This window comes from Staurois parvus, unplaced genomic scaffold, assembly GCF_062004578.1.
Source record: "Staurois parvus isolate SC_StPar_1 unplaced genomic scaffold, SC_StPar_1.0 ptg000471l, whole genome shotgun sequence".
In the NCBI taxonomy this organism is placed as follows: Eukaryota; Metazoa; Chordata; class Amphibia; order Anura; family Ranidae; genus Staurois; species Staurois parvus.
The window spans coordinates 1,604,276-1,618,620 of record NW_028318267.1 but is presented as its reverse complement, the minus strand read 5'-3'; the positions used below and the strand labels follow the sequence as shown (position 1 = coordinate 1,618,620).

The window sequence follows — 14,345 nt, the reverse complement described above, 5'->3', positions numbered from 1 at the left end:
AGACTAACTATGTAAGAAAAAAAATAAACCCTCTCTAGCAATACACACCAAACTGAGCATATGCAGAATGGCTACAGTTCAGTCTGTCTTATCAGGAGATAAGAGGTGGTCCCTTGAAAAAGAGGAGGGGCAGAGAAGAAAGGATCAAACAGCCTTTTTACACAATGCAGAGGATTAACCCGTTAGGTTCCACAGGGAGTATAACAAGCATGCTTTACTGCATATACAGACTGATTTTTCTGTTGTGGGTATAGCAACGCTTTAACATGGACATTGTGTGCTACTGGGGGTGATAGTATTATAAGAATGGCTTTCTATGTTTTTATGTAATCACCTTCAAAGTGAATGCAGCTAAATACAGTATGAACAGAATGGGCTCATTCACCAATGTCTATTGATCAAACCATGATCAACACAGGCACAAGGCAAGGGCACTTCAAAAACAATTGTTCTCTATGTTCCCTGTTCACACCATGCAGGTGCATTGTGATGCACTGCAGAAACATGCAGCATGTCTGCATTTTAATCGCTCGTCGCATGTCATCACACAGCAGCTTGTTGCTAGGCGCTGCAGTGCATGGAGTTCAGTGAACTGTCATTGTCACCAAATGCACACAAGCAGTTGGATGAATATAGTGTAAAAAATAAGCGTTTTTGGGAGCTTGGAATGTGTGGGTGTAGCATACAAAGCGTTGTGAAGCACACCTGTTAGGGCTGATTTACACCACGAATCGCATTGGAACATGTTGCGTATTCCTGTGCGATTCACATGCGATCCAGGTGCACCTAACATAGCGCATATACTACTTAAAAAAAAAAACCTCACAGAGCAGATGGTACTACTATGCTATGCACTGCATTGACGACCTGCATTTGGGGTGTTAAGTTAACATTTACACCCGCTGCAGACCACAACTGTAGTGTTTTGAACACGGTGCCGGAAACGTGTACAGAATGCAGATTTCTGATGTGAACGGGCCCTTACAGCGGAGTTCCACTTTTAGCCCTGCTCTCCCCCCGGCGCCGCCATATTTGTGCATGTGCAGATAACACCCACAGGGCTATGTCTGGCCTTCGGGTTCAGGGGGTGCCCATTCACCTTCCCTGTTACAATACTTGCTTGCACAGATAGCCGGGAAATGGTGTGTGTGCAAATGTACCCCGTGGCATATTTGTGCATGTGTGGGGGGATGGGGAAAACTCTTGCCTAGGCTACTTTGCAGCTCGAATAAGGTATACTTAAAGAAAAAAAAAAAAATGTCCATTGGATAATTGGGGGGGTTGGTAGGTGTCAGGGCAGCTCAAAATGTGATTTGGGGTTAAAGTCTGCTTTAAAGTGGAGTTCCAGTTTTTTTTTAAACTTCAAATATGTCAAATGCCCCTCCAATGTAAAGTACGAAATGGTAATAATTTTTTGTTCTAAATACCTTTTATTATAATTCTACAGGTGGCATTTCCTGTCCCGGCCGTCTAGACGATGACGTCATTAGGCGATTCCCATTGACTCCTGGGATATCGGCGTCCTCTATCCTAGGAGTCTTTGGGAAGCCTAATAATGTAATATGATTGACAGGTTGCCATAGCAACAGGGTGAGTACTTTTGTGATGCCGCCATTGCTACGGCAACCTGTACTAAACACAGTACGCCGCACCATGTCATTACTGCGCAGGCTCGAGATCGGGAGGTGCATACTGGGTAGCCAGCTGCATCGAATCCCGGAAAAAGACACAAGTGGGCTTCAGATGCCCACATCCTAAATGGCCACCTGCCTGCGTCTGAGATCACGTACATTTTTAAAGATTTTAAGCTAACCAGTACGAATACGGTTCTATCAGTATTCTAATTCTAATTTAAATGTACAAAAAAAAAATTGATTATGGAGACTGGAGCTCTGCTTTAACTTCAATGCACCTTTTCTGCATGGTACTCCCCTTTAGTGCCAGTTCACACCATAAAAACACAGTCCAGATGTGTTCCAGATGCATGGTTTTTGGCACGTTCCGGTGCTTTTTTTTAATGTGTTCTGGTTCATTTTTTCCCCTCTTTTTCTTCAATTTAAATGGGGACATGAGTGTTCCAATGCATTTTTGTGTATTCCAGTGCGTCTTTTATGTGTTTTACCGTGTTCCAGTACAGTACTGTGCAGGAAAAATATAGCATGTTCCACTTTTTTTTTTCTGCAACTGAAACGCACTGAAAATGCAAGCACTGATGTGAACTATTTCATTGAAAACCATATAACCTACTTTCTGTGCATTTTGGATGGTGGAAAAAAAAAGCATACTGAAACGCATGTAGTGTGAACTGGGTTGTATGTGTTCTGGGACATATGTTCTGTATGCAGGAATTCCTTGTTCAGAGCTTATGTCCTTGAACGTAGTTTGGTCCTAACTGCAAGCACCGCTGGGAATAGCATACACCCGCTGCATATTTTAGCCTGTTATTGATTTTGACTCTATGCTGCGCCTGTGCCTCCCAGGTGCCCAAAAATGCTGTATGGGCCAAACCACCTGAGGCCTTTGCGACATTTAAAAAAAAAAAAAAAGTCAAGCAGAGCAATTTGTTACAACGTCCTTCACAATGAATTTCACAACGTTCACCACCACACATGCATTATGAGGAAAATGTGTGTGAATGAGCCCTTTATGTCAACTTTTCCAACTGCCAACAAATTTGTAATTCTACTCAACCAGACTTGTGATCAACCAGACACCATCGGTGATCCCAGATTCAGGTGAACAATGCAACTTGGTCACCAAGGGCAAGTCTCTCCAATGGAGAAACATACAGCAGTCAAACTTTATTTTGTTTTCAGTGTGAAAGGGTTAGAAGCTCGGTTGGGTTTTGATTGCTTCTAATGTTCCAAGATTAGTGGCCCCTGGGCTGGGAAGTGATCAAATATCACTCCATCCAGGACAAGGCCAGCAATACAATCCAACCCTTCCTTGCTCTTGCTCTACGCAAACCTAAAAGCTGGGCTTGTATAGAATTATTTGTTTTCTTTTGGGCGTTCTATATTAGTATTTCGGGTGTGATAAATGTGCTGACATACCACATACAGTATGAGTTCAGGTCTAAAAATAAATGATGATGAAAATTCACTTGAGCGCAATCATTTGGTGCTGAAAATAAAAGCTGAACTCCAGGCCGACAGCTAAATGAACAGATGAAACATATACAAAGGAGCTGTTTTATCTGACAAATGACTTGTATGTGTGTCCATCCAGTACTGAGATTTACACAGATCTGCCACACAGTATAGTCCTGTCTGGTAGGGCAGGAGATCTGCAATGAAGGCGGAGTTCCAGCTAAAAAAAAAAAAAAAAAAGCAGCTACAAAAACTGTAGCTGCTGACTTTTAAAATACAGATGCTTACCTGTTCCTCATTCCAGCAGTGTCTTTACCACCACAAGTTTCACCAGCCTTCTCTCCCCGGCGCTGGCATCTTCAGTATGGGCACCCAGCTGTGATAGCTGAGTGCCCACTGCACATGCACGATAAGCGCTGCGCTTTGTGAATGCGCCCTGTAGTCACCTGTCATGTGTCCTAGAAGACTACGGGGAGAGTGAGGGGGAGGACAACTTCTGCAGCGGAAGTGGGAGCGGGTACCTGTCAAATTCGGGTACCCGCTCCCCAAAGGTGCCAATCCTTGATGGGGAGTGGGGAACTAAGGCTTAAAGCGGAACTTCCCCTTTTGGGTGGAGCTCCACTGTAAGTAAAACATACAGATCTTGTCTATCCCCAGCTTGTGGAAAGTAAAAGGTGAAGCAGCTGACTGATGAGCTCATTTCCTTGTCACTCTGTTCTCTCCTTTCTGAATATTCCTTATTATCACATGAGCACAACACAGCCTATTGTCTCCTTGTGCTGTGTCTTCCTTTCCAAGTCTGAGCTCTGCTGTACTGTGGGTTGTAAGAGACTGATATCAGGTCAAATTCAGGTAACAACAATACTTGGATTTAAAGTGTTAGTTCACCTTTTTAGAAAAAGCGATGTACACCCTCCTCATCCCATTGTCCCCCAACCAGTCCCCACTACACTTACCTCTATGGGTAATACAGTTTCAGCTTCCATACAGCTCAGTGCAGTAGTCCTGGGCAGGGGCGGACTGACCATTCGAGCACTCTGGCACTGCCCGAGGGCCCGGGGTCTGTAGAGGGCCCCATGAAATGCCCCTGGTACCTTTTTTATAGGCTTTTTTTGGGTGTGCTTTGAGTGTGGGCAAGGACACAGGGGCCCCATGATCCCCTATTGCCCAGGGGCCCCATGAGTTGTCAGTCCGCCCCCGGTCCTGGGGTTTGAAAAACATGCTGTCTTTCCTCTTCTTTCCCTAGGGACCCTTGGATGGATCAGAGCAGTTTTCCGATTGGTCAGCGCCAGCATATGACCACGCTGATCCATCCTGGCTTCCCTAGGGAAATAAAAGGAAAGGGACAGTGTGGTTTTCAAACTCCAGGACTGCTGCGCTGAGCTGTGTTGAAGCTGAAACTGTACCACCCATGGGGGGTAAGTGCAAGAGGGTATTGAACGCAACTGTATTCCGCTGTAGGCACATTACCCCACTATGCCTCCGACACCGGATGCAGGCTCCCGACAGTCACTGGCCCCTCCAAGTCTATCCAAGTAGAAAAAAAAAGGTGAGATGTTCATCGTAGTAAAAGCCAGTATTTTAATTTTGTTGAATAATCCACTCTATACCATCTGGTGCTTCCACAATGTAACACGTTTCACTCCCACATGGAGCTTATAAGTAGTGCAGCGGGGACCAGGGGGGAATAGCGTGTTGAGGGTGTAGGGTGTTGAGGGTGTAGGGTGTTGGTTCACCATAATTGTTTCCTGAAAAGGAGAACTAACACTTTAAACACAAAATGTAATTAAGTTTCCAACACAATCATAGCTGGCGTAATTTGTTTCTTTTTATATGTACATTGAGTTCAGATCCAAAGGAAATTATTGCCAACACTCCTGAAATTCAAACGGACCAACTTTCGGAAGCCAGAAAAAAACATGCACCAATGGAAGGAGTGTCAGACCAAAGATTAAGAGTCCAAATTAATTTACTGATTTACACTAAAAAAATCCAACGCGTTTCGGAAGCCAGAAAAAAACATGCACCAAGGGAAGGAGTGCCAGACCAAAGATTAAGAGTCCAAATTAATTACTGATTTACATTAAAAAAAATCCAGCTCGTTTTGGGAGTCAGAAAAAAATTCCCGCTTCATCAGGGCTGCATCAAAACTCAATATAATATAAATGGAAATGTGACTTTTATAAGCTGGCACACTCTTGTTACACTTACCAGTGCCAAATGATTCAATTTGTTTTGCCCATAATATTCCCTCATAATGCCTATAGCAGAATTTTTCCTTATCTTCATTGTAATATTTGCTCTTATACAGGAAGATGATAGGATCTTTGTATCCTCGTGGTATTTCAGTTGTGTATTTTGCCGTTTGGTTGGAATTTTGTTTCAATTTTTCAAATTGGGAACTTCATGTATCATTCTAGTTCCTCTGGGGGAATTCCTGCTAATTCCTTCCTGAATATAAATCCCCCAGTCACAAAGTAAACAGAAGCAGCCTTTAATTTCTTCTACATGACAGACTGTCATGTTGCAGACTGAGCAAATAAAACGAGCGGTAATTGTACCATGAGATCAATGTGTCATTGAAACCGGTTGTCACATTTCCACAGTCGCAAGATTAATTTGTACACTGATGGCGTTTGCCTCTTAATTATGCATCTTTAATTGAGTTGTTACACTTCCAGCTCTGACTACCTAAGGTCCAAAGGACAGTGGAGCCAGGAGAACGTCAAGATGGACCAGCTGTCAGGAGGTGGACCATTGACGCCTTTCCCACGATCCCTCTGCAACCTGGAATCCTATCTTTATTTTATCTTACCAATGCTATTCTTGTTCTACTATATAAATGTCTTTCACACTGATTTTTTTTTTCTATATTAATTTAATTCTATATCTCAAATTTATTCTGTAAACTCTATAGACCATTAAAGCAGAACTCTAGAGAAGAAAAGCCCTTACCCTTGCCGTGGGTCCTCCTCACTACTCCGAAGGTTAACTGCTCATTTTGCCGAAGGGCTGATGAAGAAGGTGATATACTTTTGCTTCTTACTCACCTTACAGCCTCCAATGTTTGGCGCTCCTATGTTACGGGGCAGCTCCTCCGCATCCTCATGTACACTGCATGACTGCGGGTCTTGCATTGTACACAAGGACATCAGAGAGTTGCAACTGGTCAGGCAATGAAGGAAAGCGGCTGCCAGGGACTGGACCTGCAAAGAGGAGGAAGTCTGATAGTAAGGAATAAGTTACTGTAAATATATCACCTTATTCATCATCCCCTGGAAATTGAACCCAAGACCCCAGATTGTCAAGGTCAAGGTAATAACAGCTACTGTGCTATTATGCACAACCGTATGCAGTTGGCCACAAATGGCCATGTGATACTCTTGGAAGAAGCTTTCTAATTAATATTTTGATTACTGGGTCACTATATACTATGGGGTTGATTAAAACTGGAGCGTGCAAAATCTGCTGCAGTTGTGCATGGTAGCCAATCAGCTTCCAGTTTTTTTTTTTTTGTCAAAGCTTAATTTAACAAGCTGAAGTTAGAAGGCGATTGGCTATCATGTACAGCTACACCAGATTTTGCACTCTCCAGTTTTAATAAATCAACCCTTATGTGTGTTGGGTCACTATACAAATACTGTGAGCACTATGGAATGGTGTGTTTGTTGGGATACTATACCTGTACTTCGTCAATATACCTATACTGCATATGCTGAGGCATTATACCTAAGCCAGGAGCATTGGGTAACTACTGTGTTTGCTGGAATACTATACTTACAGTATACTATGTGCTGGGACACTATAATCATCTGGTGTGTGTTGGGTCACTATACATATTGTGAGTACTGAGTAACTATACGCTACTAAACTATACTTGTACTGTGTGCTTGGCCACTATGCCCATATCTCCCAACATTATGAGATGGGAATGAGGGGCACCTATTAGCAAAAGTATGTAAGCCTAGGACACACCCCTCTCACATGCCCACCTTAAAGGATAATAATACTACAAAACAATTGGTTAAACCCACAAGTTCTTTTTTCTTTACCACTACTAGGCCTTTATATTGGCTTTTGAAATGTACAAATGCAGCAGTTAGGAAATTGGATGAAATGTTTAGCACTTTAAAACACTTTCTGCTAGAGATAAATAATGCATTTTATATACAACTATATAGATCAGATCAAAATGAGGGACAAATGAAGAAAAAGAAGGCACAGAGGGACTTTGTTCCAAAAGAAGGACAGTCCCTCAAAATCAGGGACTGTTGGAAGCTTTGTATACTTACACTGTGTTTGTTGGACCACTATACCTATACTATGTGTTTTGGGCCACTATACTTATACTGTGTTTGTTGGGACATTATACCTATACTGTGTTGGGCCTGTATACCCCCTGTACTGGGTTTCTAAACCTATACTGTTTGTGAATTGGGTCACTATATCTATACTGTGCTTGTTGGGTCCCTGTACTTACATGCTGTGTGTTAGGTCACTACACATATTGTGTGTGCATTGGTTCACTATACCTATACTGTATGTGTATTGGATCACTATACTTAGACTGTGTGTGCATTGGGCCCCTATACTTCTACTGTGTTTTGTTGGGCAAATACACATGTACTTTTTTCTACTTTCACTAATGAATGCTATAGGGATGGGTACCAGGTGCCTTTTTTGCTTAACATATTTAAAAGGAAAATGCAGCTGGCACGTGTGAATATAGGCTTGTATTTGTCTTTTCCTAACATTGGGCATTTGTTAATTACTGTTATACACTCTCAGGAGCTGGAAGACCTTGTTTGTGGTTAGGTCATTGATATGACCACATTTGTCAAACTTTGACATTTGACCCCAAACTCAAGCTAAAATGTCAGGCATAGGCAAAGTCAATCTAAACAGAGGGGAAATCTATTCTTTATGTATTCCTGCATCATTACAATAATTTTAGACTATAGACGTAGATTCCATAACGTTATCATGGCTGGTTCTCTGTAACACAACAAATACTGTTTCTAAGATCGCAGTACATTTCTTTATATAGATCTATACAGCAGATCTAAAAATAGAAAATTTTTGAGAAAAAAAGGAACCAAAATCTAAATAGTCCCTCCAAGCTGTGAACTTTGCTCTAGTCATACAGAAGACACTACATCTTCTGAACATTGCAGGTTATGAAAGGGATAGCAGTCTATTGTAGACATCAGATTGCATTGAGACAGACTCATCAGCATTTTTCTGGAGGAGCGATGCATTCCCGCTGACTGTGCTCTTGGCAACGTCTGACCAGAGGACTTTGTGCTACACGTTGTTATTATGGAGCTTTTCTTGGGGTGGTTAATCCCATAACTAACAAAGTGATGTTTGTTTTACAACCAAACCCGCAGAGTCAGCTCGTAGTTTGATATTAGGAACACAGTACATTTTAATTACGTTGACTTTGATGTTATAGAACAGCCATTAGTATTAGAACAACTGCAGTTATCCACCTGAGGGGCTTCCATTCTTGGTTCTGTAGGTAAGGTGGCTTCTGGAACATAGTGATGGTCATTACCTTCATTTGAAATTCAAGGAATATTGTGACTCCTCTTTAGTACTGCCTACTGGAGCAACTGTACTCATGGTAGTTAGTGAGCTGCAGCAGTGGATTTGTAGCTGGCAGACAATTTTGCCTAGGGGTGTATAATTCTATGCAGGCCTTTTGCGTACGTTTTACATGTATACAGTGTATAGTGCAGATTGGTCCTATTGGTTGCCAGGACCCCACAAAGCGTCCGTTGTTGTTAGCACACAGGCAGCTCTTAAAGAGACACCTAGCGTCCCTTGTTGTTAGGAAGCAGGCAACTTCTGATGGAAGCTGTTGCTAGGATGCAGACTGCTCTTGCACTCCAATAGAATACATTTGCACTGTGCACTGTATGTTAATGTTAGCACAAATGTTTTCATGTGTACGACCTGAATTTTCCCAACACTTTCCTCCTCTGAATTCAGGTTTTAGGCATTTTTTTTACCTTTCTGAACGCTGCTTTAGACTATGGATCTAAATGGCACAATGTGCGTGGACACATTTGCAGCAATAGAGCTGCATTGAGATGAATTAGAAGATGTCGCTGTACGTGGTTTTATATACAGGCTTAAAGTCGTTGTCGTTGTAAATCACACATACCCAGTGAAGAGACTGGCCTCGGGTGATACACAGAGATAAAACAAGTCCTCTTACATAAGTTGTACTTATTCATTTGCAGTCTTCTCTTCTCTACAGCCATTTAAAGTGCTGAATTTTAATGCTTTTCTGAGAGTTCAGAAAAAAGGGGGAGGAGAGCTGAAGTTACACTCTGCAGAGTTCAGTGAGGAGAGCTCTGAGAGTTGATTGAATTAAAGGGACACACCCACCTCCACACAGCTCAAAGGAACAGAGCTAAGGCTTTCAATCTGCTGGAGTTCCCTTCCCTGTAACCATTTTTCCTCTTGGTGTCAAGAAAACTTGTCAAAAGTGATTCATGCTGATAGCAGAGGAATAAAGCAGCAGGCAGAGATGACACGTAGTGCTTTGAATTGAGACAAGTACACCCTATAGAGGGACATGCATTGTTCATATGTCATGTCTGTGGTTTACAGCCACTCTAATCTAATTTTAAAAGGCCTTTTCTATATATTTAAATCTTCCATTATATTAATACTTGGTGATTTTGCCATGAAGATCCTTGTTCAGGGAATGCCATGGAGTGCACATAAACAGGAAGTGGCTACAAATAGGTTGCAAGTGACCAGCAGCACTGAGATGCATCAAAGAATAAAAGAATGCAAAAACCGTATTTTGTATGTAATCACAGTCGTTCATGGTATACTGTCTTTTTAGCAAATTTCATTCAGTTAGTGTTTACATTTAACTACTACTTAATCAATGGGTAAAAATATGAAGAAGTTAACAAACCTATTTGTATTCCAGGCTATGGATGGACATGCAGCGCTGGGGTATGACATTGATTCTTCCTTACCTAAAGGATTAAGGCTGAAATACTTCTTTCCATACGGTGGGGGGATATTCAGTTCAATGACTGTAAGTAGTGCTCAGTTCTTTTATTGTACTATGTTATCTGTAAATCAGTTTTTATCAATTCCTTCCTAATCCCAGGATTTTTATTAGATATGTAAGCAATGCATGACCTTCTCTTTAGCATCAAAAACTTCCTAGTACTTCTGGTCATGTTACTGCATCCTTCAAAACGTTCTCTGGGAATTCATCACCAAAAGATGAAAAGATTAAATAATTGTGATACTTTTTATGCTACCGGTAATTTTATGGCAGCATGGAGTAGAGGCTTAGAAACAGATTCATGATCCACCAAAACTGCTGTCATCTCGAAATATGCAAAGCTGTCAACAGGCCTACATAGAAACCATAAGCAATGAGTATTGAATGTGAACATCCGCTCTTAAATTGTTACACTAGATTTTACCTCTTAGGCCCCTTTCACACGAGCGTTCAGTGTCTGTTTTTCATCTGTCCAATTACAGATGAAAGACGGACACCCATGTATTTCTATGGACTAGTGGATGTAAACGAATGATCATTTGTTTACATCTGTGAATGTCCGCATTCGGTAACATCTGTTTTTTTTTTTTAACGGAAGAAAAACCCTATTTTTCTTCCGTTAAAATAGAAAAACAAAAAGGAACAGATGAAAACAAATGGGTGTAAACAGATGTACACTAACATAAGATCCATTTTTGCATTGGTAAAGGATGTAAAAAACAGATGTAAATGGATGTATACAGACATACGGTCCATTTTTGCATTGGTAAAGGATGTAAAAATGGATGTAAACTGATGAAAAATGGATGTAAACTGATGTGAACTGATCCATTTTTTTCATGGAAAAACATGACTGAACTTGTAAAAAAAACAGAACGCCCATGTGAAAGGAACTCTAGGGATTGGTGTGTGTGCTGTTATTTAGTTGTATTCTCTCCATGTCATAACAGAAATGTTAGTTGAGTGGTAAGCTGTAAAACCCCTGTGGACGCTGACCTATCTCCTACCTGAGCTGAGGGCTGATAACTGACACTTTTTTCCTCCAACTGTTGGACAAGGAGAAAACCGGTCATTCAACAACATCTGTTTTCTGTCCTGACATCAATTATGGTATATAAAGATTAGTGTTGCCAGCACGGAGTTCAGACAGGAGATAGGACAGTCTCATAGCCTGACACTTCTCTGACAGGGAGAGAAGATACAAAAATAATAAATACTGACTGGTAAGATTGCATTATTATAATGGTTCAAGAGTTTGTAAAGTTTATTTATTTTCATTTATGGATGCACATAAATATACAAAGAACCATAAGCATTAAACAGCTTGTGAGACAAGAAATATTACATCCCATAAGAGAAATACAAAACGATTGTTTGAAATAACGGTGTCATTCCTAACAAATCAAGCAGATGGAATCGTAATCCAAAGGGCGAGTCCGTAGAAAGTAAGTTTTCGGGTGGGAACTCCGAGTGACATTATAGAGACCTAAAACCATCAGTTACAATCTCTGACATTGTTGAGCTGTCATGCTATCTAATGGCTACTGGCCATGGAAATGTGCATTGGTGGTTTTTACTGTTCTTTGAGTAGATAAGCATTATCAGAAGAAGGAAAAGAAATGAAGGGAGTAAGGGGGGAGGGAAAAAAAGGGGGGAAGGAGATTGGGTGTGGAGGGAAAGAGTTAGAATTGCAGAAGGGGAGACAGGGGGAGAGGGGAAGGGGAGATTAGAGGTTGCATGTGGTGTGCAAGTGGACCAAGCTGCACATGCATGAGCAGCAGAACAACAATTCAGACATATTGAGAGTAGTCGTCAGAGAAACAAAACCGATCCCAATAGAACCATCTGGTCTGATGTTTCAATTTTTTTTTTTAAATAACAAACTGGTTATACTTACCTGTTCTGTGCAATGGTATTACACAGAGCAGCCCCAAACCCTCCTCTTCCTTGGTCCTCCAGGGAGAAGAGGAGAGAGCTGCTACAGATAGGCACAGTGCTGGATCAAGTGAGGGTAAGTATGGGGGGGTGATACACACCCTGAAACATATTTTTTACCTTAAAGTGGAACTTTAGTCAGAAAATTAAAGTGGAGACCCACCCAAAAGTGGAAGATCTGCTTGTTTGCCTCCTCCACTGCAATATTTAGCACTTTTTGGGGGACAGCGGATATCTGGTTTTGACAGGTGCCCGTTCCACTTCCTGCTCAGTTCCGCCTCCTTCTTCCTCCCGCAGTCTTCTGGGATACATGACAGGTCCCAGAAGACTACTGGACCAATCAGGAGGCGCAGCTTGACTCGCGTATACGCAGTGGGCACCTGGCTGTAAAGTCACAAGCTGTCACAGCCTGGTGCCCACAGTTGAGATACCGGCATCGGGGAGAGAAGAGGGATAGAAGGGACAGCTCGGGTGAGTACATCACTGGACCCTGGGACAGGTGAGTGTGTGTTTATTAAGTCAGCAGAACTCCACTTTAAGTCCTGCTAGATCACTTCAAGCTGGCCTCTTTTGCAGGTATAGCTATGTAAAAAATTAAAAACAAGTGTCTATACTGTTTCAAATCCAGTAATATACTGTCTCACCCTGCTCTGCACATGCTCAGTTGTGTGATGTACTGATGGCCTGTCTCATTTCTTGACACAGCTTCACAACAGTTTGCACGCAGTTGTAAATAGAAACCATTCATGATTCTTTTGTTTACATTGATCATACAGTCGTAGCCATTCCATGATACCCCGGCCTCTCACAGCGGCCGGGTAAAAAGTGTCAGTGGACACAGAAGTCACGGGATCGCTCCTCTGCGTGCCTCAGGGGACGTGCTAGTTCACATGTGACAAGCGATGTAGCAGTATGTCACCTGGCTTAGCTGTGCTGTATATAGCAGTATATGTACTATTAGCGAGTGGCAAGTGCTTAATGCAGGGAATGCATTAAGGTAAAAATGTTTAGGGTTTATAACCACTTTCAGTAGTGGAGATTCAGATTACAAATGGCCATTGATAATGGGTTCTTTTTAATTACTGAAATGCTCCTTATGGTACATTCTGTCTCAAATTTAGTTTAATGTAAAAGACATACGACACAAAAACAGTTTGGCAACTTGGTGACCTGGCATAATCCACAGGCAGTGTCAGCTCACCAAGAAGACACAGATGTGAAATCTGATATAGTTTTCCAGCAGGGATGTATTTTTGGGTAATTCATATAGGTGAAAAAACTCTAAAAACCCTACTTATTTAGCAAAGATAAAACAAAAACTAATAGGAGAACATGGGGTGATTGAGAGTGTCTGACTAAGAATAAAACTAAAACAAAATAAGAGAGGGTACAGTGGAACATACCAAATACATTTTTGTATTTTCGGCTTACGAATGAGTTCTGTTCTGGGAGAACGTTCGTAAATCGGATCAGTTTGTAAGTTCGAGAAAGTGAGTCTTATACACCTTTGACACAAATATACAATGTAAAACATAAAAAAACCAAACACACACGAAAATACTGTAAATAAACTATTTTTACTTTTACAGTTTACTTAAAATGGTGGTACAGTACAGTACCACAACTGTCATATAGTGGAAGAGAGTTACTAACTGGAGGAGGGAGGGTACGTGGGAGATGGTGGAGCTGAAGGATCATCAGCAATAGGAGACAGAGGGCAAGATGGAATTTGGCCCACAACTGTTGTTGTTGGAGCTTAAGGATCATCAGCAATAGGAGATGGAGGGCAAGATGGAATTTGGCCCACAGCTGATGTTGATGGAGCTGAAGGATCATCAACAATAGAAGATGGAGGGCAAGATGGAATTTCACTCACACCTGATGTTGATGACAAAGGTTTTTTGATGGATTCAATTCTGTCTACCCTCTGAAAAAAATGATCCAGTGATGTCTGAGTAGTAGCTCTTTTTTTCTCATCATAGATGACTCTGTAGCACTGGATGGCATTCTGAATGGCTGCTGCAACCTTTGTGTATAGTTCTACGCTGGGGTCCTGTGCCTCAAAAACTAACCGTGCCTCTTCAAGTAAAGAAAATCCCCTTGCCATTTCCTGTGTTGTGAATCTCTTTGGTTCTTCAGTTACATCTTCCTCTTGGCTCACTTCATCTTTTTGCTGGGCTTCTAATTCCATCAGGTCCTTAGTAAGCTCCTCATGTTGCACAGCAAGGAGTTCAGTGAAGTCATTCTCTTGCAGATCTAGCTCCAGCTTCGTGCTAAGGGTC

The 14,345-nt window shown here is 41.7% G+C and overlaps 1 protein-coding gene across 1 annotated transcript in view; it reads left to right on the top strand.

The window, feature by feature from the left end:
- LYPD6 (LY6/PLAUR domain containing 6) overlaps positions 1–14,345 on the top strand; it is a 104,250-nt gene that overhangs the window by 56,789 nt on the left and 33,116 nt on the right. The window contains exon 2 of the mRNA XM_089689368.1: positions 10,042–10,152. The gene's annotated coding sequence lies outside the window, so the exon portion shown is untranslated. The remainder of the gene's footprint in view (positions 1–10,041; positions 10,153–14,345) is intronic.